The sequence below is a fragment of the Lissotriton helveticus genome, chromosome 3_1, assembly GCF_964261635.1.
Source record: "Lissotriton helveticus chromosome 3_1, aLisHel1.1, whole genome shotgun sequence".
NCBI lineage: Eukaryota > Metazoa > Chordata > Amphibia > Caudata > Salamandridae > Lissotriton > Lissotriton helveticus.
Genome location: NC_136061.1, coordinates 1,821,927,786 through 1,821,955,672, shown reverse-complemented (window position 1 = coordinate 1,821,955,672; position 27,887 = coordinate 1,821,927,786). Strand labels below are relative to the sequence as shown.

General features: G+C 44.0%; 1 long non-coding RNA gene across 1 annotated transcript in view; it reads left to right on the top strand.

The window, feature by feature from the left end:
- LOC144825171 (uncharacterized) overlaps positions 1-26,202 on the top strand; it is a 180,301-nt gene extending 154,099 nt beyond the window's left edge. The window contains exons 3-4 of the long non-coding RNA XR_013609313.1: positions 14,976-15,035; positions 26,074-26,202. This is a non-coding gene — a long non-coding RNA (uncharacterized LOC144825171). The remainder of the gene's footprint in view (positions 1-14,975; positions 15,036-26,073) is intronic.
- The last annotated feature ends 1,685 nt before the right edge of the window (positions 26,203-27,887 follow it).

Here is a 27,887-nt window from a genome sequence, read left to right as displayed (position 1 = left end):
AGTCTTGTCTGTGGAGACAAAGACTCCTAGGTATTTGAAGCCGTCCTCCGCCACTGTGATGGGACATGTGGCAGGGAGCCTCGGGGGGTCCTCATGGAGTACGTAAAGGTGGGATTTGCTCCTGTTAATCCGAAATCCGGAGTTGCGTCCGAAGCTAGTGAAGATATCAAGTGCCGCCATGATGGATCTTCGCGGTTTGGAGAGGTACAGAAGGATATCGTTGGCGTATAGGGAGATCTTGTCCTCCCAGCCTTCCGTCCAGGCTATCCCTTTAAGGTAGACATCCTGCCTTATCCAGGCCGCGAGCGATTCAAGGGAAAACGCGAATAGGAGGGGACAGAGAGGGCAGCCCTGTCTAGTCCCTCTCTCAAGGGTGAAGACCTCGGATGCCTTATTATTTACCACAACCTGGGCCAGCGGTTCAGTATTGAGGAGACGGATCCATGATATAAAATTCGGCCCGAAGCCCAATTTACGAAGTACTGCGATCATGTAGGGCCATTCTAAGGTGTCGAATGCCATGGTGGCATCGAGAGAGACCACCACCGCATCCTCTTGCCATCTATGCCGTTGCCCGAGTACCCCGTTAAGGCGTCGAATGTTAAGTGCGGTGTTGCGGTGGGGCATGAACCCTGATTGATCCGGATGGACCAGCGTAGGCAGGACCGATTGAAGTCGATTTGCCAGCGTTTTAGCCAACATTTTGGGCTCCGCGTTGAGCAGCGAGATTGGTCTATATGAGGCACAGGACTCTCTAGGTTTCCCTTCTTTAGGTATTATCACTATAGTTGCTAGACGTTGGTCTCGTGGCAACAGTCCCGCCTCTTTGCTTTTTTCGAACATGTGTTTTAGGTGTTTACTGAGGGCATCCGGCTTTAGCTTGTAGAGCTCTATTGGGAGGCCGTTGGGTCCTAGGGCTTTGCCCGGACGGAGGTCGGCTATAGCACGTTGAAGCTCAGTGACATCGAGTGGGTTCTCAAGGGCCTCTCGGTCTTCATCCGATAGGCAAGGCATTCGGATATCTGTCAGGAGGGCTACCGAGTCCTCCTCTGGGCGGTCCGACTCCCGACTGTAAACCTGTTTATAATGTCGTGCAAATTCAGCCACTATCTCCCGGGGTTCAGTTACAACATGCCCACTCTTTCTTAATGTCAAATGGAGATGGTTGAACCAACTACATACACGAGCACCATCAAACTTTTATTAATTAATAGGCTATAGTGAGCTAGCGGAAGGGCCTTCAAATAAAGTTACAGTTTTATGGACACTCTGGGGCAGATTCATCAAGAGCACCATGAACAATGGAAATAAACATGCCTCTGCTTGAGACTGCTGCTGCACAAATAATAAACATTGAAATGTGCAGTGGGAAGAAAGATAATATATCCATTTTGTAAAACATGACTGATTGGCCCAAATGGAGGTCTAGTTAACAAGGGTCTGAAAAACACACTTCTGCACATCAAAGGAAATTTGTTTTAAAGACCATGTTACTATATCAGCCAAACCTTTTCCATACCTGGCGGAGACACTTTACGGACAAGCGGCAGGAGGAGCCCTGCGGACCTACGCCACGCCATACAGTTTCACCAGCAGCGACCGCTATCACCAGGCACGCCACCGCCGCTCCGGGACTCCAAACCCCGGGAGCCTTTGCGGCGGCGGCGCGTTCCCTGACGCGAGATCAAGGCGCCAGGAGGGGCTTTAAAATCAGCAAGCCCTCGGTGGAGCGGGGGGAGCCAAACCTTTTCCATACCTGGCGGAGACACTTTACGGACAAGCGGCAGGAGGAGCCCTGCGGACCTACGCCACGCCATACAGTTTCACCAGCAGCGACCGCTATCACCAGGCACGCCACCGCCGCTCCGGGACTCCAAACCCCGGCAGCCTTTGCGGCGGCGGCGCGTTCCCTGACGCGAGATCAAGGCGCCAGGAGGGACTTTAAAATCAGCAAGCCCTCGGTGGAGCGGGGGGAGTCAAACCTTTTCCATACCTGGCGGAGACACTTTACGGACAAGCGGCAGGAGGAGCCCTGCGGACCTACGCCACGCCATACAGTTTCACCAGCAGCGACCGCTATCACCAGGCACGCCACCGCCGCTCCGGGACTCCAAACCCCGGCAGCCTTTGCGGCGGCGGTGCGTTCCCTGACGCGAGATCAAGGCGCCAGGAGGGGCTTTAAAATCAGCAAGCCCTCAGCTCCGCGGGACGCGAGCAGGACGCCCGGGCCAAGCCCGGGCAAAGGGCGGGCCCTCTACGGCCCTCATCGGCCAGAAGAGGCTGGGCTGGGCCAGCCCCCCAAATCCATTTACGGCATTCTGCGACCAAGGTAATTAACTGTGCTATATAATATTTAGCAAAATCAACCCATTGCCATTGCACCCTCTCTTGACATACTATGAGGAAGCCTGTTAAAAATTCCAAAATGCCCACACTAAGATCAAGCACCAAACCGAAACCGGATCCCCCACAATCATTACCAACTTTAACTCCCATCGACAAGATGCTTAAACAAACTATAGGGGCGGTTTCTAATGCCATCGCAAACACGGAGAGAAGGTTGTCTCTACCACCGTGACTATCATCCAAGATACACAGGAAACTTCAAATAATGTTTCTGCAGTCTCCCTAGACTCCGCAGATGATCCTGACATTAGCTTGGCCATTACCCCCTCCTCATTCGTCGATCTCCCGTGCGCCCAGGTTCCCACCGAAACTAGTAGGGAGCGAATGGACTCACAAATAAATAACAATAAGAGGAAATCAAACACCACGGAAAATAATTGGCCTAGGGAAGGTTCGAGATGCGGAGGAAAAAAAGGCCAAACTAAAACCAGAAACCACAACTTGCTGACGCCTATAAACCCATCCACAGCAGGAATACCCTGCTGGATTACCAACATGGTGGCTGATCTTAAAACGGATCTAGAACACTCCATCACCGTGTTGATAAAACATCTTATAGCCAAAATTGATAGGCTAACATCTCTCGTAAACAATAAAGGTGCTGGACCGAAATGCCAATCAGGACAAGAGGGTGCTTTAATAACAACAAAACTGGATGGGGCCTCAACTAAAATACCAATCAAAGATAAGGTCAATCCAATAAAGGTTGTGGCATCAAATAATCCCCCCAGAGCTCCACAAAAAAGCGCAAAAGACACACAGAAAGTCATTACTACACCGAACACGGACAAGATTAACAAACAAACAATTTCCCAAACAAATAAACCATCCCATGGATCTGCTCAAACATCACCTGGAAACAATGTCCAAACTCCTAAAGCGAACCCTAAGGTAAATCCGATCCCTTCAGCAAATACTAAAGAAAATAAAAAAGCATCCCACTTTAGGACAATTAATCTCCCACCTGAAGCTTTACCCTTTGTAGTCGTACTAACAGGAGTCCCACCTTTAAGAGAAGGCAAAAGGGAAACACAAATAGAGTTAAAAAATAAATGTGCCCAGTGGCTACAAATACATAGACCACTACCCCCCAACATTCACGGAGAGATTCTCTCAGTAAGAAGGGGGGAATGGATTGGTAAAGGTACAAAGACAATAGCAGGGGATATAATTACGGTGAATTTTAGAGACATTGCAGCAGTTAATTTCATTTGCAATGCTCCTCTTAGTGGTACCCACTCACAAATCCATCCTGTACACTTATCTTACTTCTACCCCTACGCATCTCAGAGACCTATGCAGACCAATAGACCCCCGATGATTAGAAACCCCCAAATGGATCCCCAATATAGACCGACCCAGTGGCAAAGGCCTTTTTATGTGACCCCAAATTACGATCCCTTTTTAATGCAGCACGCACACTGGAACAGGTTTAGCGTACTTGAACAGGTTGATTGACATGCACGGGGAAAGCAAATTCTTAAACATATAAGGCCGAGGGAGGTAGATTTGTTGGTAACAGGAACGAGAAGGGGAGTTGTGAACAGGTTAATACCTGTCCATTGCAAGAGAGGTGGTAATAGATCTCCTAAAACAAGCAGGGGAAGAGGCGACTTGACAGAAATCCCAGAGCACAGGATAACTACTGAACAAAGTAGATTAGCTACTCACTGTAGTCCACAACCCAGTCTCGCCACACCAACTAAAAAAGGAGAGCAGGCAGCGTACCTATTAGGAGGTCAAATAGGACATCCTAAGGAGGACACTCACGGAAATTTACAAATTGTATCCTGGAACATAGCAGGATTAGCGGCCAAATTCGAGTCTCGAGAATGGCTCAGCTATATAAATACATTTCAAATCATTTGCCTGCAGGAAACATGGGTTATTGAACCAAATGACTATAGCCTAGAGGGTTACAAAAGTTTTTTTGTCCCAGCCACAAAGGTATCCTCAGGGAGAGCTAGCGGGGGACTAGTAATATATGTTAACTTACATATTCAGGGGACTTGGTCAAACCTTAACTGGGTCTCACACAACTTACAAGTAGTAAGGTTTCATTCCAAAAGACTAAACCTTTTCTTAGTCAACTGGTATAACGCTGTTGGTACGATGGAAAAGGGAAAAGCTGTAAATGAACTGGACTCTTGTTTAGAAAACCTGAACTTCTTAAATAAGACATCAAACCCCCCAAGTCTAATACTTTTGGGGGATTTTAACTGTCACCTTTGTGATAAATTAAAACCCTTTAATAAAGATTGGTCAAGATGCACCATAGTGAAAGGGCCACATTTCACTCATGTAAAAGAGGGATGGGACCTTGAGAGACTAGCGAAAAGGCATAATCTGATCCAAACTCTAGATCTCGCGGAGTTGGGCGAAAAAGGAGAACTAAACCCAACAAACAGAGGCAGAGGTTGCCATTCTTACATTGACTATATTCTAGTCTCGCCCATACTAAAAAGAAATATCAGTAAAATCATAATAGATGCAAGCATCTTTAGTGATCATAACCCGGTGATACTCATAACAAAAGGGTTTGATTTTAAATTAGGCCTAAAGAGAACTGACATAATAGAAAAGGCAGTGGATCAAGGAAGGAGAATCAAATGGGCCAGGATTGATGGGGACAGATTTTACAAAAGACTGATAACAGAGGGTTTAAATGCAATAAACACATGCCTTGATCCTAGGGCGGAAGGAGTCCTGGTGGTCAGGGCATTTGAAGAAATTGCGTCCCATGTTAATAACCTCTTGAAGACTTCTAGAACTAGCAAAGTGCCCTCGACGCCCCGTTGGTTTGTCTCTCTCTGTACTAAGGCGCACAAAAAATTGAAACTTAGCCTCCATGAAAAACCAAGGGATAAGCTCACAGTAGCTCAGAATAGATTGGAATACAAAAAAGCTTTGAAAAATCGTAAACAAAGTTTACAAACTCAAGCCTGGGAGGACCTAAGGGACGCCGCAGAAAGGAAAGACACTTCAAGCTTCTGGAAAGTTATTAATTCCCCATGTTTCCAGGACCGAGGAGCACCAAAAATAATGAACATCATCTTGCCAGAACAATGGCAGAACCACTTTCAGAGTCTTTATAATCATACAAAACACTCAATTCAGGGGGACGATTCAAGGAGGATACAGCCGGCTAAACTGGATTTTTCCTTGAAAGAAGTTGAAACGGGAATAGCAGGGCTCAGCAAAAATAAAGCACCCGGCCCGGACGGAATTCCTCCCGACCTATTCCTAAGTAAACCCGAGCTATGGGCCCCATTGCTCACCAGGGTTTTGAACGAGGCAGTGGTGGCAGGATTGCCTCGTTCTTGGTCAACGGCAACCATAGTTCCGATTTACAAAAAAGGGAATCGCGACGACCCTCAATGCTACCGCCCCATTTCACTCATTGATGTGACTGCAAAAGTATTGGGGCGTGTTATCTTACATCGTTTGCAAGACTGGGTGAAGGAGCATCAGTTCTTTTCGGATATCCAATATGGTTTCAGGGAGGGCAGATCCACCACTGACCAATGTTTGAATTTATATCTTCTGACAGCAAAATACACCATCGCTGGTAAGGGGTCCATTTACATGGGGTTTATGGACCTCTCCGCGGCCTTTGACTGCGTAAACAGAAGAAAGCTTTGGTCCCTGCTGATAGAACTAGGAGTGGATCAACCCCTTGTGGATACCTTGCAATCTTTACACTGGAATACATCTGCAAGCGTGAGGTATAACCAAGAGGGAAATCAGACCGACTCCTTTGCTTGCACCAGTGGAGTAAGGCAGGGTTGTATCCTTGCACCCTTCCTTTTCTCTATATACATCAACTCCCTGGAAAAAGATCTCTTGAAACTAAAGGTGGACTCACCCCAAATTGGTCATCGTGCAGTGCCGGTATTACTTTACGCCGATGACGCGGTACTGCTAGCTAGAACCCCTTTAGGATTACAAAAGCTGTTTGATGGTTTTGTCGAGTTTATGGGCAAATTGGATTTAACGACAAACTTGGAAAAATCCTACATTATGTCATCAGGGCAAACGAAAAAAGGGAATTTCATCTACCATATTGGGTCACATAAAATTGATCAGGTCAAGACTTTTTCATACCTGGGGGTATTGTTTGATAACCATCTCAACTTTAAACCTCTGGCGGAGAAACACGCAATGAAATTGGCGGCGTCAGTAGGAGCCATCATGGGGTACGGACAAAGATTGGGAAGGTGGTCCCCAGAACAAATACTAAACCTGTATAGGTCAATTTGCTGTGCGAAGGTAACCTATGGCGCAGAAGTATGGGGCTTTATAGACAACAAAGCACAGCAAATACAGATAGAAGAAAATACATTTCTGAGAAGAATTCTGAAAGTGCCCCAGAGTGTCCCTGCCTACATTATCCATGAGGAAGTGGGAGAACCTTTTATAGAAGATCGGATTAAAGTTAAACCTCTCTTGGCATGGGTTAAAATATGGACCAACCCCGAGGCGGCCTTAACAAGACAAATTATTTCGGATTGCCTCAAACGTGACAAAGGACATAATATACCTTGGTTGAAGTATATTAAGAACTCACTAGTAGAGATTGACTGTATAAACTTCTTCACCTCCCCAGAATCCCTAACTGCCGAGAGCAAAACTATGGTAAAAAAACTTTTTCCTGAACGGTTACGGATAATTAGGGCTAAGAATGAAAGTTACAAACCCACTGTTTTATCGTATTGTAAACTTACAGCGAAGCAAGGAATGGAACCATATTTGAGGGTCATGTATAATACTCAGGATCGTTATTTTATGACTCGTTTCAGACTTAATATGCTTCACCATCTATTCGCGGTTCCGGCTGGGTTCACTCACACAGTGGAAGAGAAGGGTACCTGCGGCTGCGACAACAGGTCTCCGCAGGATACCCTTCACTTTGTTTTATTGTGTCCATTTTATACAGTACCAAGACGTAAGTTCCTGGTGGGGATCTTGAAAGAATCAAAGTTTAGACAAGCGAAACTGGCCCTGAAGTTTCTCCAGGAAGCTGAAGACGCTCATACTCTACTTTGCACTATAAACTTTATCCGGACAGCACTACGGCTACGGAACACCAGAGAATTAGGATTGTAACATCTTCTGACCCCTTGAAAAATGATCTCCTTCCCCCCTTAGCCTAATGAATTATGGTTTTAGCTAAATTTATCTTTTTTCATCTTTTTAACGGAAATTCCATTTTATAACATTTTGTGTGTATATTGTAGATGTGCTTTTATGGTGTCTTTTTAAGAACCGAATAAAGATTATAAGTTGTTGAAGTTATATCAATGTGTATATGTGAAATCAAGTGAATAACCACATTCTTTTCATTGTTAATGCACAAAAACATAAATGCACAAAACTCTATCAACACCGAGCTCGATTATGATCTAATAACAAAAACTCACACGTAATGTAATTAGTAATTATACATCGTCAGCATCACTTTCTGCATTTTTCAGGCCCATTCTTCCATCAATTTCAGCTGCTTGTGAGCATGATTTCTGGCATCTTCCATTTCAAAATGGAAGCTGTAATTAGTTCTTCATTCGCCTGCAGAAGGGAGAAAAGTACAATTAAAACAACCCTTGACACTCATAATGTTCACATACCCAATATTGTAATGTAGATATTATCATGAAATCCACTAACTAAACTTTCCCTATGTGTCAATGTAACAGATACAACAACATAATGTACTGCAATTAATTCAACTTCTGTGGAGACATATTCCACCGCAGAAAGAAGGCACAACTTTTTCCCAACTAAGAATATTAGTTTCATTATTAAGGAGATTAAGCCAGAAATGTGGCTGCATTTGATAACTCTCTTTTAGTTTTTTTCAAACAAATAAATGAACGCAGTGAGAAGCTCGGCTGATGCAATATTAGGCTTTGCAAAAAGACTGGGTGGAAAACCGTGTGAAGCAATTTTAGCCATATACAAGGCAAAAACCATGTCAATAGCTAGGTATGGGGCAGGAATTTGGGGATACGTAAAAGCAGATTCCGTCCAAAGAGAAGTAAATAAATTCTTCCGTGCCCTTCTGGGTCTTCCACAATCAACCGCCACCTTTGCGATTTACCTAGAGCTGGGGATGGGTTATATTGCAGACACAATAAATATGGCTCCCATCCTACTATGGATTAGATTATGGTTGAACCCCAATCTTACATTAAATCACAAGATAATCAAGGATTGTATGAAGCTTGGGAAGGTGAAGGAAATTCAGTGGCTAACCTATATTAAAATGATAACCACGAAACTGGGGCGCTCCGATATTTTCTTTAATCCTGAGGGGCTGACTAAAGCTGATCTAACTTGGGTGAAATCAAATTTCATCAAGTCTTGTGAGACTGAGCGGGAATCTGAAGAAATAGGTAAACCTATGGTTAGGGCCCATTATTTGCTCATTTCATCCTTAATAACCCCTTCCACGCTGATGACGAGATGGGCTCGTCATGGACTGCCCATTCATTTAAATGGAATTTACTTATAAATCCTTCAAGTGCCTTAGCATCCAAGTGGTTAACCATGTAACCGTATCTTTCTATTGTTACGATCCCCTTCCATAGATGGTTGTTAACAAAATTTCGGTTTAACCAAATCCATATGGTTCTAAGTAACATACAGGGGAGGAGCAAGCCTGAGGACAGTGCACCATGTAAATGTGATGACTATTCGCTGCAAGACACTATGCACTTTATGTTTTTTTGTTCCTTTTATCATGAAGCCAGAAAAAGGTTTATTATTCCACTTGCAACTAATGGAATCGCTTGTAATTATGTTTGGTGTGGCAAGTTGTCTGGTCACATCATCCCGTAGTAGAAGGTTAAGACTAGCTGTACAACAGGAGAGGGATTATTTGATAACAGAAGTGTAATGTATATGATTAACTGATTTTTAATGGGATACTGTGTTCTTCTTTTAAATTGATTTTATGATAAATCTGAGCAACAGTTTTTATTTTTTGTATAGCATGCTTTTATGATTTTTAATAATCGAATAAAGTGGTTTTGACTCTGACTCTGACCCTTCCAGGGAGGGCTCCTCGCCGCCCCCCACGGCCTAAATCCTCGAAAATCCCCTGAGGCCCCGCCAGTCCCTCATTCATCTGTTCCCCTGTTCGGGGGTTGTCCGCTTCCCTCTGGACTTGGAGATGGGCGGCTCAGTCTGCAGTCGTCACCCACGGAGGAATTGCTTTCTCCTCCACGGGGCCCTACTTAGGCCAGTGTTGCCTTTGTCCGGGCTATTTCCACGGCTGCTGGTATTCTGAGGATGGGTGAACCAGTCACGCCATTTCCTACAGACAACCTTTTGGAAGTTCTCCACCAGGGCTCTGGTGGACTGGAGTTGTTCCTTCCTTTTTAAGTGTCACTCCATACTTCTCTTCTTGAGGGCGCCCTGCCACAGGCAATCTGGTGAACAGGCGTTACTGCATCCCCATCGTCCTGCTCTGCACGACCCGGTCTGTCTTTCTTTCCACCCTTCTACTCAAGGCTTTCTTCTGTGGAATGCTTTTCTGTGCTTTCCTGTGGTGTTGTTTCCTCCGTCTCGGGATGCCCGGTGGTTAGATTCTTGGGGGAGTAATGACTTTGCTTCTTCCAGTGCTGCCTTTCGGGCGCTTAACACTTTGTGTGTGTTGACCAGGGCTACTTCCAGCTTGTGGGACTCTGTGGAGTCCCTTCTTTCCCATGTTTCTCATGAGGGTGCACGTGCTGATCTGAGGGGCCATGCGTTGGATGGTAGGGAGTTGGCTGCGTTCATTCTTCGTTCAGCTTTGGATGTTGCTGATGGTCTCGGCTGTGCTATGGCAACTTCTGTGGCTCTCCGTCGCCATGCTTGGCTGCGTGACGCTGTTTTTCCTGAAAATATTAGGGAGCGTCTGCTTGACCTACCCTTTGACGGGGTCCTTCATGCGGACTCTGCCATTCATCGTCTTCTTGGGGGGCTCCGTCCTCCTCCTCAGTGGGTTGGTCTGTTTATCCTCCGGGTCTTGGTGGGAGGTGTTATCCCACTTACTCCTGGAATCTGGTGGAGTGACCGTTACACTTTCTGTGAGGTTTGCTGTGCCCTCTGGGTCCTTTGGTTGGCCCACCGCTTCAGTTGGCTGCTGGTTCAGCCCCCCTTTTTTGGCAAGAGTGTACTTTTTGGCTGCTTACTAATCCTTCTGTGGTTTCTGCCGCAGGTTTTATAGTTTGTTCTCTGATGCGGGATTGTCTTCCCTAAGAGTGGTTCGCATACTTTTGGGACGTGTCCTACCCTTTGTGGGGTACTTGTAGCTATCGTATAGCCCTGTCTTACACTGGGATGGGGTGGACTCCTCCTTACGGGTTTCTCGCCTTTCTTGGTGTCGCTGTATGCCGCTGTATGCCGCTGGTGCGGTTTCTTGGTCAGCTGCGGCGTTGTGCTGCGGTGTTTTTGCCCTTGTCTGCTGTTTGGCCTGGTCCTCTGTCTGGTGCTCCAGAAGGGTTCTTTCCTGTGTTGACGGCTTGGTTCGCCCTACTTGTTTCTCCGCTTATCTTTTGGCTGGTAGCTCTTCCTCGAGGATCAGTTCTGTTCGGAGCGGCCCCCTTCTGGGGTTGTTCGGGATTTTTTCTGGCCTCGCCTTTGTTGAAGGCCGATGTGGTCTGGGCGTTCAGTTTCGTGGCGCTTGTTAGCGTCCAACTGCGCCACCTGACAGGTGTAATCTAGATGTTTAGTTTTGTGGTGCTTATCAGCGTCCAGCTGTGCCGCCTGCTCTTCTGGTCCACGGTCAGGGACGTTGGGGTGGAGCCTAGTGCCCCTGCTTCTTGTTTCGCTGGAGCCTTGTGAGACTATGTTTTTCTTCACCCCCCTGATTAGTGCTGAGGCACTGTTCTGTCTGGCCTGTTGACTTCCAGCTGTGATGGATTTGGCTGCCCTCTCCCTTGGGTGTGTTCCGGTGAAGGGCTCTTATCTTCGTTTCTACCCTTTCTCCTTGGAGTCTTCTGCCTTGGTACTCCTCTGCGTTGCCTTACCTCTAGGGCTTCCGGTGGAGGTCTCTGGTACATTGGCTGGCCTTGATGTGTACTGGCCTCCTTTCATCTTGCCTTCGCTGTCTCCTGCTTGGTGAGGGCTGGGCTACCTCTTTTGTCATTTTGCAACATCCCCTGTGGGGCCGGTGTTCTTCCACAAGGCTGAGGTTCTCTTCTGCTTGGAGGAGACTGAGCTCCTTCCCCTGTCCCTGTAACTCATCCCCTGTTGGGGAGGACTGGGCTGTTTTCTCCCTGTCCCTGTGCCTGTCCCCTGTTGGGGTCTGGTATTCGCCCGAGCTGGAGAGGTCCTCTTGCAGACCTTCCTTCCCCTTGGGTATGGCAGGATAACTATTCTACGTTAAGGAATCTGCGGCTAGTAGTCTCTATCAGATATACGAGTTACTTACCTTGTGTAACAATGTATCTGGTAGAGACGATTCTATCCGCAGAGTCCTTCATGACCAGCCGTGCCTCCCCATTCTGCGAGGACCCTTCTTTGGTCTTCTGCTCTCTCCTGCCTCCGGGTGGTTGTCTTCTGCGAGTGCCTTTTCTTCCCTTGGGGGATGCTAGTCTTGTTGTTGCTCCATTTCTCCCTTTTGGTGATTGGTTGACCATTTCATGGGTGCTTCTGCGCCCTTGTACCTTGGTCTACAGTGGGGGGTCTGCTCGTGCTCTCCTTCTTTCGTTGATTGCACTTATGACTCCTCTGCAATCCTTAGGGTTGAGGACTCTTGGCTGGATCTTGACCCTTATCGCTTTTCGGGAGATGTTTCTCCCTGCTGGTGTTGTCTCAGGGTGAATAGTTGTTCCTCTTCCGTTCTGGCCTTGATGTCCTTCTCTATTCTGGGCTGTGGTTGCAGACTTCTTCGTCTGCTGTGCAATTTTTCACATGCTTCTGCCCCCTGGGAGGCTGTCGTATTGTTTGCAGGCTTGCTTGCAGTGGCTGTGTTCTGGTCTTTCCTTCCATGACTTTTGATGCCATAGTGTCTGGCACTATTCTGGATGGTGCTGTTCTACACCATACGTTTTATTCCCTTTCTGTTAGCTGATCTTTTCGCACACTGTTCCAGTATTCTCAGAGGTTTTTGTTTGTGATGGCTCCGCGTTGTGGCGCGGAAAAGTTATCCAAAGAAATCTGACGTAGGTGCACCGGGGTGAGACTTGTGTATCCTCGCTGACTTCATGAACGTGGACGACGTCAGGGCGGAGTCACGTGGTGCCGGCGCGCAGGGATGCTGTGGCAAAGAGTTTTCCGGATCCAGTGTCACGCCTGGGGATAATTCTACGTTAAGGAATCTGCAGCTAGAATCGTCTCTACCAGATACATTATTACCGAAGGTAAGTAACTCGTACGTTAAGGACATCCCTTTTAAGTGCCCTAGTTTCTTGGCACCAGTGGTCAGCTCCTTGCATGGCTCTACGTTCCTGGCACGGAAAGTCGTGTACAGAACTGACGTCAGCGCGCATGGGTGGCGCCTAAGTAGTCTCCGTGACATCATCTCGGTGCTTACTTCACCAGCGACAGACGCGGAGCAGCACAATGCCACCTACTGATGCGCAGAGGTACTGGTAGCAAAACTTTCCAGATCCAGTCTGACGCCTGGGAATATTCTAGGGTAAGAAATCTATCACTAACTGAGTCTCTTACAGATATATTGTTACACAAGTAGTAACTTGTGCGACCATCCCCACAACATGGGCTGGAGCTGAAATCCTTCCAGTTTACAAAAAAGGCTTTCCACTTTCGCCTATTCATTTCAGACCCATTTGTTTAATTGATGTAACCCAGAACATTTTTGCCCGGGTACTGTTGGACCATCTCCAGGCCTGGATGGATGAGCATAAAATCTCGAATCCATTCCAAGCAGGTTTTAGGAAAAACATCTCCACCATTGATCAAATATTTAGGCTCCAACATCTTATTGGAAAACAGTGTCTATAGAGGGTGGCAGCCTCTATCTAATATTTGTGGACTTAAAACCACTTTTGCTCTGGTACCCAAGGACAAACTTTGGGCTGTACTTAGTGATCTTGGGGTTCCCATCTATCTTTGGTACATGCTCAGGAGGTTACATTAAGGCAATTACACCCAAATCAGGTACGAGAAGCATGGTGAACTTACCACACCACTTGCAATTAACAGAAGAGTCAGACAAGGATACGTGCTCGTACCTACCCTGTTATGCTTATATATAAATGCATTGGCTGATCTATTAAACGTGGTGAAGGACATTGATGCCCTGAAATTAGCGCATAGGAAAGTGTCGGCAATGATGTTTGCCAATGATACTCTTTTGCTTTCTGAGTCACCAATGGGTATCTATAGGATCCTCAATAGCTTTGGTGTTTTTTGTAACAGCATGGGGCTGGAGATCAACATATAGGAGACTAAATAAATGGTCTTCAACCCAGTTAGCTTGACATGTTCTAATTCCCTCTTGAATGGTATCCCGTTTGATAGGGTATCAGTATTTGAGGTCTCACCTTAATGGAAAAAATGGATTGGGGGCTATTAGATAAATTAAGCCTCAAGTTAGCACAGACAACAGGGGGGCTGGCCGAGCTATTTATGAACTCTTTCACAAACACGCTGGTCCATTTATGGAGATCTACAAAATGCAAACAAGGGGTGCTGCAAAGGTACGGGGCTGAACTCTGGGGGCACTGTTTTTTAAGAAACATTTCACTAGGCAGATATTTGGTCTCCCCCTCAGTTCCCTACTTACCCCACTGCATGTGGACTTAGAGGAAATTGGCTATAGACATTTAACCTTTTGGCATCACCTATGGGTAACCCCGGAACTGGCCGAATATAGGTCAGAGCTAAAAGAGGTATTGGCTCTACCGGGTGCAGGTGAAATGGTGTGGTTTGCATATATTAGGGAAGCACTCCGTAGTATAGGAATATTGAAGCTATGGAGCAATCCAGAGGTAGCATCCTGAAATAACAAGAAAAGAACTGGTCAGGAGCTATAGGGAGGCAAACTTGCCCAACTACAAGAGAGCTCAGCTATAGTTTCTGTAACTGTTAACTTTATGAAAATCAAGGACTATTATAGCTTAGAGCCTTTCCTGGACGAAATACAACCGGCATTAGCCAGGAAACTATATGTACAATTTAAACATGGGTCCCTTCCCCTGGGTGCATTTTCTAATAAATAGGCAGGCACCTCACCCTTAGGGTGTCCCGCCTGTAGTTTTGAGGAGGAGACAGAACTTCGTGTATTTTTCTTCTGTCCGGGCTACAAAAATGCCAGACAGAGATGGTTGATTCAACTGTGTAGAAATTTAGGGTCCAAGTGTTGTGAAGATGTATTTAGGCTTCTGACATATAATACCCAAATGCCAATCGTATTTGCTGTGTTGCACTTTTTAATCTCTGTGGTGTGTGCCTAAGTCGATTTTGAAAAACAACCCGCAGATTAAAGTCAAACCGTTTTTATCTGTGACTTGCCCCATATCAATTTAATTCATAAAAGTTAATACTGTTTTCAGCAGGGTTTTAGTCGATTTTAAATCTGTGAGATAAGTGAATACCAATTTTATGTAATTTTATTACAGGGGTTACCTCTATCTTGCAGGCCTCTGGGCATCAGAAGGCTTGAGATTTCATTGATGGCGGTAAGCAATGGTATATGTCACTAAGTACTCCATTGGGTCAACAGATTGTATTGTTTGCCAAACTTTTAGCATTGTATATTTTTACTTTTAACTGGTTAGTATTTATATTGCATATCCCTTTTCAGCATTCAAATGGGTGCAGACCCACTAACTGTATTGTTCGCAACTAGGATCACGCTGGTTATTTGAAGGTGTATTTTTATAATAATTGTTTTAGTGTACTGTATAATTATTGCACAAGCACTTTTTATGGTCTATTGACCAAAACAAAGTACACAAATGGAATGGAATGGATTTGCATGTGGCTGGGTCTGAACTGGGGTGGCAAAGTAAGCTAAAGATCAATGATGGATTCAACCCAGATCTGTGACTGGGGTGAGTGTCTGAAAAGATTCAGCGCTCCATCCATCTCTCCTTGTGTTTACTTTGTTCACCCTAAGTTGGCAGGGTATGCCCAGATGTGATGGCCCCTTGATCACTTTACCACTGGATTTAAGCTAGCCTGGCTGATGAGGGGTGAACCCTGAACCCAGTGCCAGGATGCTTGTTTCCGGTACAGGTAAGACCTGGTTTGGCAGTTTATGCTGGACTATTCCCAAGGGGAATTGGGTCAAGACTGATTTGCATGTGGCTGGGTCTGAACTGACGTGGCGATGTGAGCTAAAGAATGATGATGGATTCAACCCAGATCTGTGGCTGGGGGTGAGTGTCTGAAAAGTTTCAGGGCTCTATCCAATCTCCTTGTGTTTGCTCACCTCAAATAGCTAGCCACAAATTTAAGCCATGAATAATACAATTTTAAAAAAATATAATAGGGAGGCAACTTCAAACAAAAGCTCAAGTAGTAGCAAAATGCTATTTGATCCCACATAGATGAATCAAGAGGTTATTTTCTTTACTTGAAAAACTTCTGATTTGGAGAAAACACTTTCTGTACAGCCAACACATTTCTCCCACTTACGGGCTTCTTCAGAGCCTCAACACAATTGTATATTTGTCTTCAATCCTTAAAGAAGACTTGCCCATCAAGTGTTTCTTATACAGACATAGTTTATGAATCCTCTGCGATACGTTGCAGGACGGCAAAGTTAGACCTTCCATGCAGTACTAGCAAGACCATTTCCTTTAGATTTGTCCAGTCATCTTGAGCTGTGGTCTCCCATTGAAAGTGTGTCCACATTGTTTCGGCATCTGACAAGTTTGGACTAAATCTTGTTGGAGGCCACAACCACGTGGTGGCAATTTAAATGGCCGGACACGGCTCAGGATGACTGGAGAAATTCTGGAGACCTGGTAGGAGGACAAATAGACTTCTCCGTTTAATTTGAAACCTAACTTCTCCAGAAGAATTATTATAACAGTCTTCATATCTTGCAAAATCTGATTCTGACGTTGGGACATAGTTAGAATATCATCCAGGTATATAATCCTATGTATTCCTCTCTCCCTGAGGTAAAATGAGACCACTCTCGTTACTCTTGTAAAGCACCAAAGTGCTGAAGAAAGAACGAAGGGGAGAGCCTGAAATTGTAAAGAACGACCATGCCAAGTGAACCGGGGATAACATTGGCACTCCTGGGCCATAGGGATGGTGAAATAAGCATCTTTAGGTCAAGCTTTACTAATCAGCCCTCCTCTAATAACATATCTCTCAGGAGGTGTATGCCCTCCATTTTTAAGTGTCTGTAAGCAAGATACCGGGTCAAGTCCCTCACATTTATTACAGGCTTCCATCCCTTGATCTTTTTATCTACAAGAGTGCGATTACGAAAACCTTGTCCTCTAAGGATACTTCCACTTTTATGCCCTTCTGTCGCAAAAAATTCACTTCTTCCTTCACTACTTTCACCAGATCTAAAGGAAGAACTGGGCTTTTTGGGGATATAAGATTGAAGGGTAGTCTCTAGACACTCTATCCTTAAACCCTGAACAGTTTCTAAAATCCATGGTGTTGAATAAAGAAGTCCAAGCATTCAGGTAAGTTCCAGATTTGTATTATAAGGAATCAGGAACAGCACAGCACGTCTGACAACAACCGAAATCCAGCTAAACTGTCAATGGTAGAATCTAGAACATGACATGTAAGATGCACAGCATCATTACATTCCATATTCCAGGCTGCACATACAATAACAATATAACAAGGAGAAAAAGAGTACAGCATAGGAATGCAACACATCTTACCCCTAAAACAAATAAAAACAATTAAAAAATATATATATATAAAGTATAACAATCAATCTGAATATCTTCCAGGTAGTTTCTTTGGTCTGGTATTGCTTTTAACCCTGGAAGCTATAGATTGATCAGAATGGAAAAAATTGTCATGAATATTGTCTGACTGGTGCAAATTATTAGAAAAATTACATTTAGCAACCCTTCGTACATTCCATATCCTTCCATCTTGAGTAATAACACTGTTTTTACAAACTTTCACAATCTTTATAGGAGGATAAAACTTGGAAAATCCTTTCACCAAGAAACCAGGTTTTTTGATCCTGACCCATTCCCCCACCACAAAATGAGGAAGTTTAACATTCATCTTGGAATCAAATAACATTCTCATCTTATTCTGTTTATCTTCAACACGTTTGGCAATGGTTCAACCTCAATCCTATCATTAGTTTTATTAATTTTTTTAATCCACCATGGGCAAATGTCTAAAGATGGTTCTCTGCCCTTAAGAAGCATAAAAGGACTCACCCCAGTAACTGAATGTGGAGTGATGCGATATGTCCATAATTTTTTCCTCACAACATCCATCCAAGGTTTACCAGACGAGACAGCAGATTGAATACTGTCCTTAAGAACACGATTAAAGCGTTCTACCTGGCCATTTTCTCTGGGTTCGTACAGGGATGTGGTGATATGTTTGATATTACAATTAATAAAAAATTGTTCCATTTCACGAGAGATGAGTTGTACACCATTATCAGTGACAATGATTTCAGGAGAACCCTCCCGAGCGAAAACTTCCTTTAAGAAAGAAATGATCACTTGAGATGAGGTATTGCTTACAAACTTAACTTCAGGCCATTTGGAATGGTAGGCGGCAATTACCAAAGCATAACGGGCATTAACTGGAAGATGTTTAAAAGGACCTGATACATCAAAAGCAACTTTTTGCCAAGGAAGATTTGGCCAAGATACAGGTTTAAGAGGAGCTGAAGACACATGAAGCATCTTGTCACTGTTTATACATTCTGGACACTCTCGCACCATCCTGTAAACCATCTTATCAAGTCCAGGCCACCAAAAATGTGCCCTAATGAGACGCTTCATAGAAGACATCCCTAAATGTCCTTGATGAGACAACTACAAGATTTTTTTTGCATAGAAACAGGAGGAATAATCTTACCTCCTTTAAACAGCAAACCTCCAGATTATTCAGAACACACATGGCAAAAAGAAGACATGTCAGCAGAGGTGCACTTTTCCTTAGGCCATCTTTTTTTTACATATTCTGAGATCTGCTGACATAAAACATCATTATTCATCTCCTCAAACCATTCCTTTTCAGATAAAGATACGAATTCTTGAGACACACAATCACCTATTGTGGCAATAACATCAACATCCTGTTCAATGGTTGAAATGTATTCTTCCTGACAAGGTAATCTCGAAAGAAAATTGGCCGTAACATTACTTCTACCCGGTACATTAACAATGTCAAAATCATATTCTTGAAGACGAGACATTAACCGGGCAATGCGAGCCGTAGAGTTCCAGCCACCACCAGGAGATAAAATCCCAACCAGCGGTTTGTGATATGTCCTGAGTGTGAACCTATTTCCCCAAACATAATTTCGAAAGTGCTCAACCGCCCAAATACAAGCTAATAGTTCTCTTTCAATTACAGAGTATCTGCTTTCCGTAGGAGACAATGTTCTTGAAGCGAATGCAACACACCACTCTTCTTTATCAGAACACTGACAAAGCACTCCTCCTAGACCATAAAGACTAGCATCGACTGTAATGATGCATTTTTTGTCAAGACAAAATGACCTCAGAGTGTGAGCATTAATGATATCATTTTTGATTTGCTTAAAAGCAGCATCTTGCCTCTCAGACCAAACAAATTCAGAAGATTTTCTAGACAATTCTCTAAGAGGTTCCATTTTAGTAGCAACATTTTGTATGAATTTACTATAATATTCGCATAAACCTGCGAAAGAAAGAAGTTTTTCTTTGTCATCAGGAACAGGAGCATTGATAATAGCATCAACTAAAGCCTTTTTTGGTACAACACCATCGCCTGAAAGGGTATGACCCAAGTACTCCACATATTTGCAAAAAAACTTGCATTTATTGGCCTTGAGTGTTAAGCCATATTGTTCTAGTCTAGAGCAAACTTCTTTAAGATTAATAAAATGTTCGCTCTCGTTTTTGGAAAAGACAAGAATATCATCCTGGAAACACTTGACGTACACACTCACATCTTTAAAAATATGATACATAGCCCTTTGGAACACTGAAGCAGCCGAAGCCAAACCAAAAGGCATCCTTTTGAACTGAAAGAGGCCATGAGGATTTTTGATAGCTGTAAAATGTTTAGAGTCCTCAGTAAGTTCGATCTGATGGTATGCAGACCGAAGATCTAAGGTTGAAAACACACACGCACCATCCAACATACATGCCATTTCATTTATATTCGGAAGAGGGTGACAGTCTGTAACTAGATTAGTGTTCAATGCTCTTAAATCCACACATAATCTGATGCTTTTATCCTGTTTAAGGGACAAAGCAATGGGAGAAACCCAGTCCGAAGACTCTACCTCCTCAATTATGCCCTCTCCAATCATTGTGTCCAGCATATTTTTAAGTTCATTTCTAATACTTATAGAGACTCCTCTCAATTTTTGTCTGACAGGGACAGAACCAGACTTAACTTTGATTCTATGACTAAAACCTTTAAGTTTCCCTAGCTTGTAAGAAAACACATTAGGAAAACATTGAGTGAGTTCAGTACTAGATATAGGTACTGTAGCAGATTCAATAGCTGAAGTAGATACAGTAAGTACAGATACAGGGTCCTTCATCCTGGGATTCAAGACAATGTTTAATTTGGCTTGATCTGCCCATCCCAATACATTCACTCCTTTGTATGCCACATACAGTTTGATAACAGCTGAACTGCTTTTGAAAGATATAAGTACTTCTTTAAACCCTGTGAAATCAAATTTTTGAACCATCAAAATTGTAAGCAATAATATCAGGTTCACACAATGAATTGATATCAATAATGTCTCCGAAAGATTCTGTACAATACTCACGTGTGATGATAGTCCATGGAGAACCAGAATCTGCCATGAGTTCCAACACCTTACCCAATATGCTCACTAAACACTTGGGAGAAGGTATCTTGTCAGTTTGTGATATATCGACCAATTCTTGAATTGACACAACAATACCACACTCAAGATTGTCAGCAGAATTACTCACTTCATCCGATACATATGATACCTTACCATTGGTAATTCTAGGAGAATTATATGATGATTTTCTTGGATTGACTGTGTTTTTGCACATTTTAGAAAAGTGTCCAAAACAACCACATTTGCTACACTGCTTACCTATGGCAGGACACTGCGGAAAGGAATCAATATGATCAGGATTACCACACCTGAAACAATAAATTTGTCTAGGCTTACTATCCCCTTTATAATTGGAAGAATTCTTAGCTACATTAGTGTTAACAGTACTAACCTCACTAGAAGTGTTAGAAGAAACAGGGGCAGTAGTTTTGGTATCCTTATCAAGTGACTTAATCCATTTGTCGGATTGTTCTAAGGCTTTGGCAGTGCTAATCGTTGTTTCTAAATTGGGATCACCTAAAATCCATAATTGTTCTTGAACCTTTTTACTCTTTACATGTACAATGATTTGATCCCAGATCATTTTGTCAGTCATCAAGCCAAAGTTGCAATGCAAACATAATGTACGGAGAGCAGTGAGAAACTCATCAAAACTTTAATTTTCATCTTGAACTCTGGTCTAAAACTTAGATCTATTAAGAGCAATACTCATAGTAGGCTTAAATCTTCCCTCAATCCTTAAAAGAGCTTCATCATACACATTAAAATCACCACCAGATCTGACAGGCAGAAGAGTTCTATACACCAATTGTCCTTCAGATCCAAGACAGTGTAAAAAAATGTTCTTCTTTCTTTCAGCAGACATGCGTTCACCATCCATAGCTTTAAGGTACGTGAAGAACTCCTCCTTCCACCTAGTCCAAGGAATTGGTGGCTCACCCTTTATTTGTAAAAATTTGGATGGAGGATCAAATTGCATGCTGGAAAAGTTATTGTCCAGTATAAAACCTCCACACAGCAATTTCACACAACTTATAGCAAACGATAACACTACAAACACTAATATATAAAGCCAATGAAGTGAATAGGGTGTGCACATCACCGTGTGTAGTGAGCAAAATAATGTATTAAAAATAAATAAATAGCTAAATTCCAAAATGTCATTCAGCAACAGGTAAAAGGTAAATAATTGTAGAAATACAGGCTGAGTACTACCAGAAGATTCCAAGTAATATTAAAACAAATCGCAGTGGTAGTAGAAAAGATAAGTTACCAGCAAGTTTGAATAAATCCACAGAATTCCGCTGCTGCAATAATCTCCGCTGTAATTGTAATGTGAAGCAGTGCGCAGCGTTGTGAAACGTTGAAAAATGCTGCATAAAACAGTGAGTAAAATAAAGAAAACAAATGGAGCTCACCATTAAAGTAAGATCGAGCCCGATGTTGATGTCGATGTTGACAAAATGGCCGCTGGCGTGATGATGTCAATGCGCCAAGCTTGGCCAATGAGAGCTGATGTGGATTTCAGAAGCGCAGCCAATCCTGACCGTTGTGCCGACACGTCATAGAAAACTGCGTGTCACAGCCGGTAACCAATAAGGAAAGACTCAGTGCTTCAATAGCCAATCAGGAATGACTCCAACTAGTAAAGGCTACACTACTCACGAAACTTCATGAAGAAAACAATGAAACTGACAAAAATGTATAAAAACGAAGTCGGACAACATGCAGACTCCGAATTTGCAGCAGAACAACATAGAACAACTGCGGAATGCAAATTAATAGAAGATGAATCGTGGAAACAAATTCCGTAGGTTCGAGAAGATTTTTCCGCTCCTGTGCTTCAAATAATGTGGCAGGAAAACAATCTTCAGTCCATCGTCGCCATTGTTGAATAAAAAAGTCCAAGTATTCAAGTAAGTTCAGAATTTTATTATAAGGAATCAGGAACAGCACAGCACGTCTGACAACAACCGAAATTCAGCTAAACTGCCAATGGTAGAATCTAGAACATGACATGTAAGATGCACAGCATCATCACATTCCATATTCCAGGCTGCACATACAATAACAATATAACAAGGAGAAAAAGAGTACAGCATAGGAATGCAACACATGGGTCCTGAGTAATTGTTTCCCAGGCCTGGAATTAGAACCTGAGACGGCCCCCCACTCTTCCCAGGAAGGAAGAAACAAGAGGAATCTTTGTACGCACTCTGGAAACTGTGCAATCCTTGACCATGAAACATGGATCCTCTTGCACGGTAGGGATATCCTGTCTGCGGGTAGGACGAAGTTGAGACACTGGACTGAAAGCCTCTTCTGAAACCTCTTTGCGTAAATTAGGGCCTTTGGAATGCTCAGCCTGCAGGAAGGCCTCTTTTGCTGACCCAAAAACTCCATGGTTTAACACACTTCTCATGCTAGATTGAGCCTTGTCGGGAGCCGTGAAAGAAGCCACATATTTATTTGATCATATCCTCCCCGAAGAGGAAGCCCGTAGGATTTACAGTGGGCTCCTTTTCAGCCAGACCCCCCAGCTTAGGACTAAACTTGGTTAAAATGACTCTACGCCGTTCTGCATTTAGGCCAGCATTGGTGTTGCCAAAAAGAACTAAAGCCCCCTCTGGCTACAGCCCCTGAGAAGTTCAATATTTACAGGGCTCTGATTGATGTAAACTTTCTCCGCTAGATCTATTAGTGGAGAAGCGTGGCTCAGTGGTTAGAGGCGGCAGACCCGGAAGCTGAGATCGACCGTGGACCAGGGTTCGATTCCCCGCCTCGGCGGGTCTCGGGCTCAAAATTCCACGGACTCGACAATTCTCGCACCGGTGCCTACTCGAATCACGGGGTCACACTCTGCAACTCTGGGCAATAGCTTGCTTAATCTCCACTACGGCCCCTCGCAGCGGGATGCCTGGCTTTCACCTTGTGGACACCCTGCCGGGGTTTCTCACAGGGGAATACCAGGACGGGTTCCCTAAGCAAGCGCCAGGATGCCCTTTGGGTGACAGGTTTGCGCTATATAAGTACACCTACATTTACATTATTCTAGCAAGGGGACCTAACACATCAAGAATCGATCTTGACATGTCTTAATGGACCTCTCCAGACCTTTCATGAGATCTCTGCCAAGCTTGAAGAGGAAAGAGAAAAGCTTTAGATCAAGATAGGGTGTTAGGCATACTTATTCATGGATAAAGGGCCTTGAGCATTCAGACCTGAGAATATTACGAGCCTTATTTTCCAGGATGTTTCAAATCCATCTCCAGATGAAGCGAGACATGTGCTCCAGGGGCCACCATTCAGCACTTGTGGGGTGCTTGATATTGTGAGGGGAAAACATCTCTTGCCCCAGAGGGTCCTTCACTATCCCCCTACAGGTAGATGGGGCTTTGTCCTCTGTAAGGAGGTCATCCATATCTACATCCCCTTGTTCAAGGTCAAAGATATATTCATCTAGTGGCCCCTCCCTTCGTAAGTTCTTCTTCTTCCCTCCTGTCAGAATCTTGTGTGCCCACCTGAGCATAAAAAAGGAGTGTGCTGCTTCGAACACTAATCTTGTTAGTGCCAAGTCAGGCACCCAATGTCTTTAAGGTGCTTAGAACTCCTGATTTGTTGAGGTGTTTGGACCTCCTAGGGAAAGATTTATCCAAATGTTTAATCATTTTAGCTCTCTTGCCCCCTTTAACACCCCAGTCAGAGTCTGCTCCTGATGCTGAACCATATTCATCCTCATCATCAGAAGCAGGTGATCTCTTATTATTCAAGACCTGCTCTAAGGTCTTTTGTATGCAAGAGCGCATCTCTTGCTGAATTATTATTTTAATCAGTACCTTAATAGATTGCATCTGTGAAATTTCAAGGGTCTCAATATCTTGATCAGACATAAAAATAGCTGGAGTATACATAGAAACTTATTAGTACTTGTTTTATAAGAGAGAAAGAGATAATCTTCCTCTTAAAATCAAGATTAGGATTTGTAAATCCTAGTTAACCCCAAAACTAAGTTTTTAAATATAATTAATTCCTTGGATAGCCTGAGGTTCCTCAAAAATGCTAAAATAACCTAACTTTAGTTAATACAAGAAGGAGAGGGTAACGATCTAACCAGAAAGGCTCTAAAACTGGAAACAATGAACTGATCTCCAGCCAAAATGTCATGGGAAAGACGTCTGATCACAGAGGCTCTGCACCTATCAACTGATATATTGACATCACAGTGTTCCTCCCTCGATCAGCTGTCTGCTTATGTGTAAAAAATATGAGGTTGCCAAGCACTGGGCCGACAGTATGTAGCCATTGCTCAGTGCTTCCCTCTAATTATGAAGACGCAGACCGGTCATGCGTGAGGGATGCATTGGAGTAAAATGTTCTGCCCTAATTAATTGTTGAATATGCCCGACGGGTCTCAATCAGGGGACGCATCGGAACTTGGTTGTCAGCGCGGAGGAGGCACGGCTCCTACTTGGGGCAATCTACATACTGGCAAATCCTCGGCGCCTAATCGAGGCCCGGCCCTCGGCATCGAGGAGGCCCGGCTCCCCACTGGGAAAGGCCTTCCTCAGCTGAGAAATGGCCGGCCAGGTCCGGTCGCTGCAACATGGTCTCCTTAACAGGTGCCGCCTTCCTGTCAGGTCCCGGCATACATAAGCCTTGCGGGACCGCACAGGGAGGGATTTCCGCAAAGAATGAAGAGACCGGAACAATGAGGCTCAATGAGGGACACCAATATGGCGAGCAGCAGAGACAAGCTTGTGAAAAAGCCAGATAATAGAAAGAAACACTCAACAGCCTTACAGGATCAAAATGAGGAGTAAAGACCAAGGTACTTATCTGTGTGGAGCCACATTTGAAAGAGGTAGACTGTGATGTGCATGGGCCTATTGTATGCTTTTAAGGTTCTGTTATGGAACAGTTTTCTTTATGATGTATGTCTGTGTGGAGTTTGCATTAAAGAGTAAAGCATAATGATAGCCTCCGGTCTTGTAATGAAATTGGTTTCTTAACGACAGCCTTGGGCATACACACTAACCCCTACTCCTCAAAGCTCAATCAACATTCTTCAGTACTAGTGGATCTCCTTGTTGTAAATAAATGTAGCGTAGTCCATGAAGTTTCTTGTAGGTACTTTATTCTAGGTTAGATGATGGTAAGATTAGAAGAAGAGGAAAACCCCACCAGGAGCAGCCTCCTGCCGCTCAGCCCTTCATCCAACTGACAGTCTTTCACACTCAACATTCTAACTAGCTCTCACACCAAACATTCTAGGCTGAGCAGCAGGAATACAACACTCCTCCTCTCCCTTTTTGCCTAGACAATACTAGCAGTTTGGAAAGCTACATCCCCAAGCTCATTCGTCAAATATTGGGCTTTGCTGTGCTCTGATAACAGTCTACATACAAAAGTACACAGCACTGCATATCCCATACGTCTTTGGGATGCCTTAAACAAATATTTGCAGGCCACCATGACTCTGCCTCGAAAACCACTCCCCCCTACATAGGGGACTGACCGGGGTGTATTTTGACTTGCTGCCCCCTACATTTGCTTCATGCTCACATTTTATTAGCCTCATGCTAATTTTTCTTGGTCATTTTTATCATTATTCTTTCTCTGTTTAACTATTGATTTCCTGCCACCTCATGTCCCCAGCCCACACCTGTTTAATGCTATCTTCTTTCTTGTAGTGTTATTTATTAACTTCTGTTTCTTTCTTATAGAGTCACTGATCAAAGTTAAGAGGGGTTCTAATCTTTTCTCCAGACCTTCGCTGGAGCTGGAATAGTGGGTGCTTCACTTTTTCCTTGGCCGTCCTCTTCCAACAGTCCATACCAGATCCATCTCACAAGGTCCCTTCATTCAAAAGACCATCTGTCGTTTCTGCAGCAAGAAGTAGCAGCCTGATGCAGAATGGAGCAGTGGAGTTGGTGCCAGAGAAGAACATTGGAAAGGGGCAGTACTCTAGGTAGGACCTGGACCTCAAATAGGACCGCAGTCTTCATCCGATCCTAGACCTCAGGGTCTTTAATCTCTTCTTTCGCAAGGTGAAATTTAAGAAGCTATTCCTGGCTCAGGTCCTTTTGGCACTGGAACCATAAGATTGGGTGATGTGTCTCCACTTGTGAGACGCGCTTTTCCACATGCTTATTCTGCAGTCACACAGGAGGTACCTGCGGTTCGTGGTAGGATATACTCACTACCAGTTCATGGTCCATCATTTTGGATTCACATCGGCACCTTGATGCTTCGCAAATGTGACTGTAGTGGCTCATCTCAGGAGGTTGAGAATTCCGTTTTTTCTAATGGGTACTTCTATGGAAATGTCAAAGTTCTCCAGATGCTGGTAGCGGCCGCTGGCTTCATATCAACGCCAGAAGTGACACCCTATGACCTCACCAAAGCCTTATAATGCCCATCTCGATGCAACAACCTCAGACCCCATTTTGTGCACCTTAGATGTGGATCTGGAGCTTGCTCACTCTGAAAGTTGTGTGAAATTTGTTGTAAATAAACTCCTCCAGTCAGTGGCAGTAGATAAGGAGATTTATTTAAGAGCACAGCAGTAAAAGGACCCAGCGCCTGCTGACCAGTCAACCAACTGTCCAAGGAGAACCTGGAGACACAAAGCTAACATGCTAATTCTAGAATGAGATAGAGAGCATAGAGTAGAATAAAGATCATAGAGAGAACAGGAAAAACAAGCAATTGGTGTACAACACATCTTCCATCTTTATAAACAAAAGAACAACACATCAATTGCAAAAATAATCATTGAGATAAGCAGGTGGTTTACGATACCTTGAAACTCTAGAACTGGAAAGAGAAGGGGGTAGAGAAGGAGAAGAATCAGTGATGGTGCTTCGAAAACCAGGAAAACTAGAATCCGAGACATCACCACCGCCATGACAAGACCTGTCAGAAGGAGGAGAAAAAGAAACACACTCTTGAGACAAAAGCATGTAACCACTACCCCTCCCTTCATTTGAACAACCAACAGAACCGTTATGAGAAGCATCATCTAAGTTATCAGACACAGATTTAGAAGGTACTTGCACACTTTTCTGATAAAGAGCAACCCTCCTCAAATTCCACTTCTCACCATTGTCAAGAAGAACATAATTAAGGAAAACATTTCTAACAATAAAAGGTCCCCTAAACTTTGTCAAACCCTTAGTAAACCTACCAGGTTTAACCTTAACCAGGTCACATTTCGAAATTTGTCTTCCCTTAGTGTCAAAAGGAAAAGTTGAGTCAGTATCCACAACATCACCTCTACTCAACAGTTGTTTCACCCAAGAAGGAACAAGCTTGGACCCCGGAACCTTTCCCCGCATGATTTCAAAGGGAGATTTAGTGCAACCACCATGAACAGTAGTTCGATGAGCACACAACATTTCCTGAACAAGTTCAGACACATTACTACCTTTAGACAAAGCCAATTGAATCGTTCCCTTCACCAACCTATTGGCCCTCTCGCAGATACCATTCCCCTGTGAATTATAGAGTGAGGTTCGATGAAGGGATACACCACAGT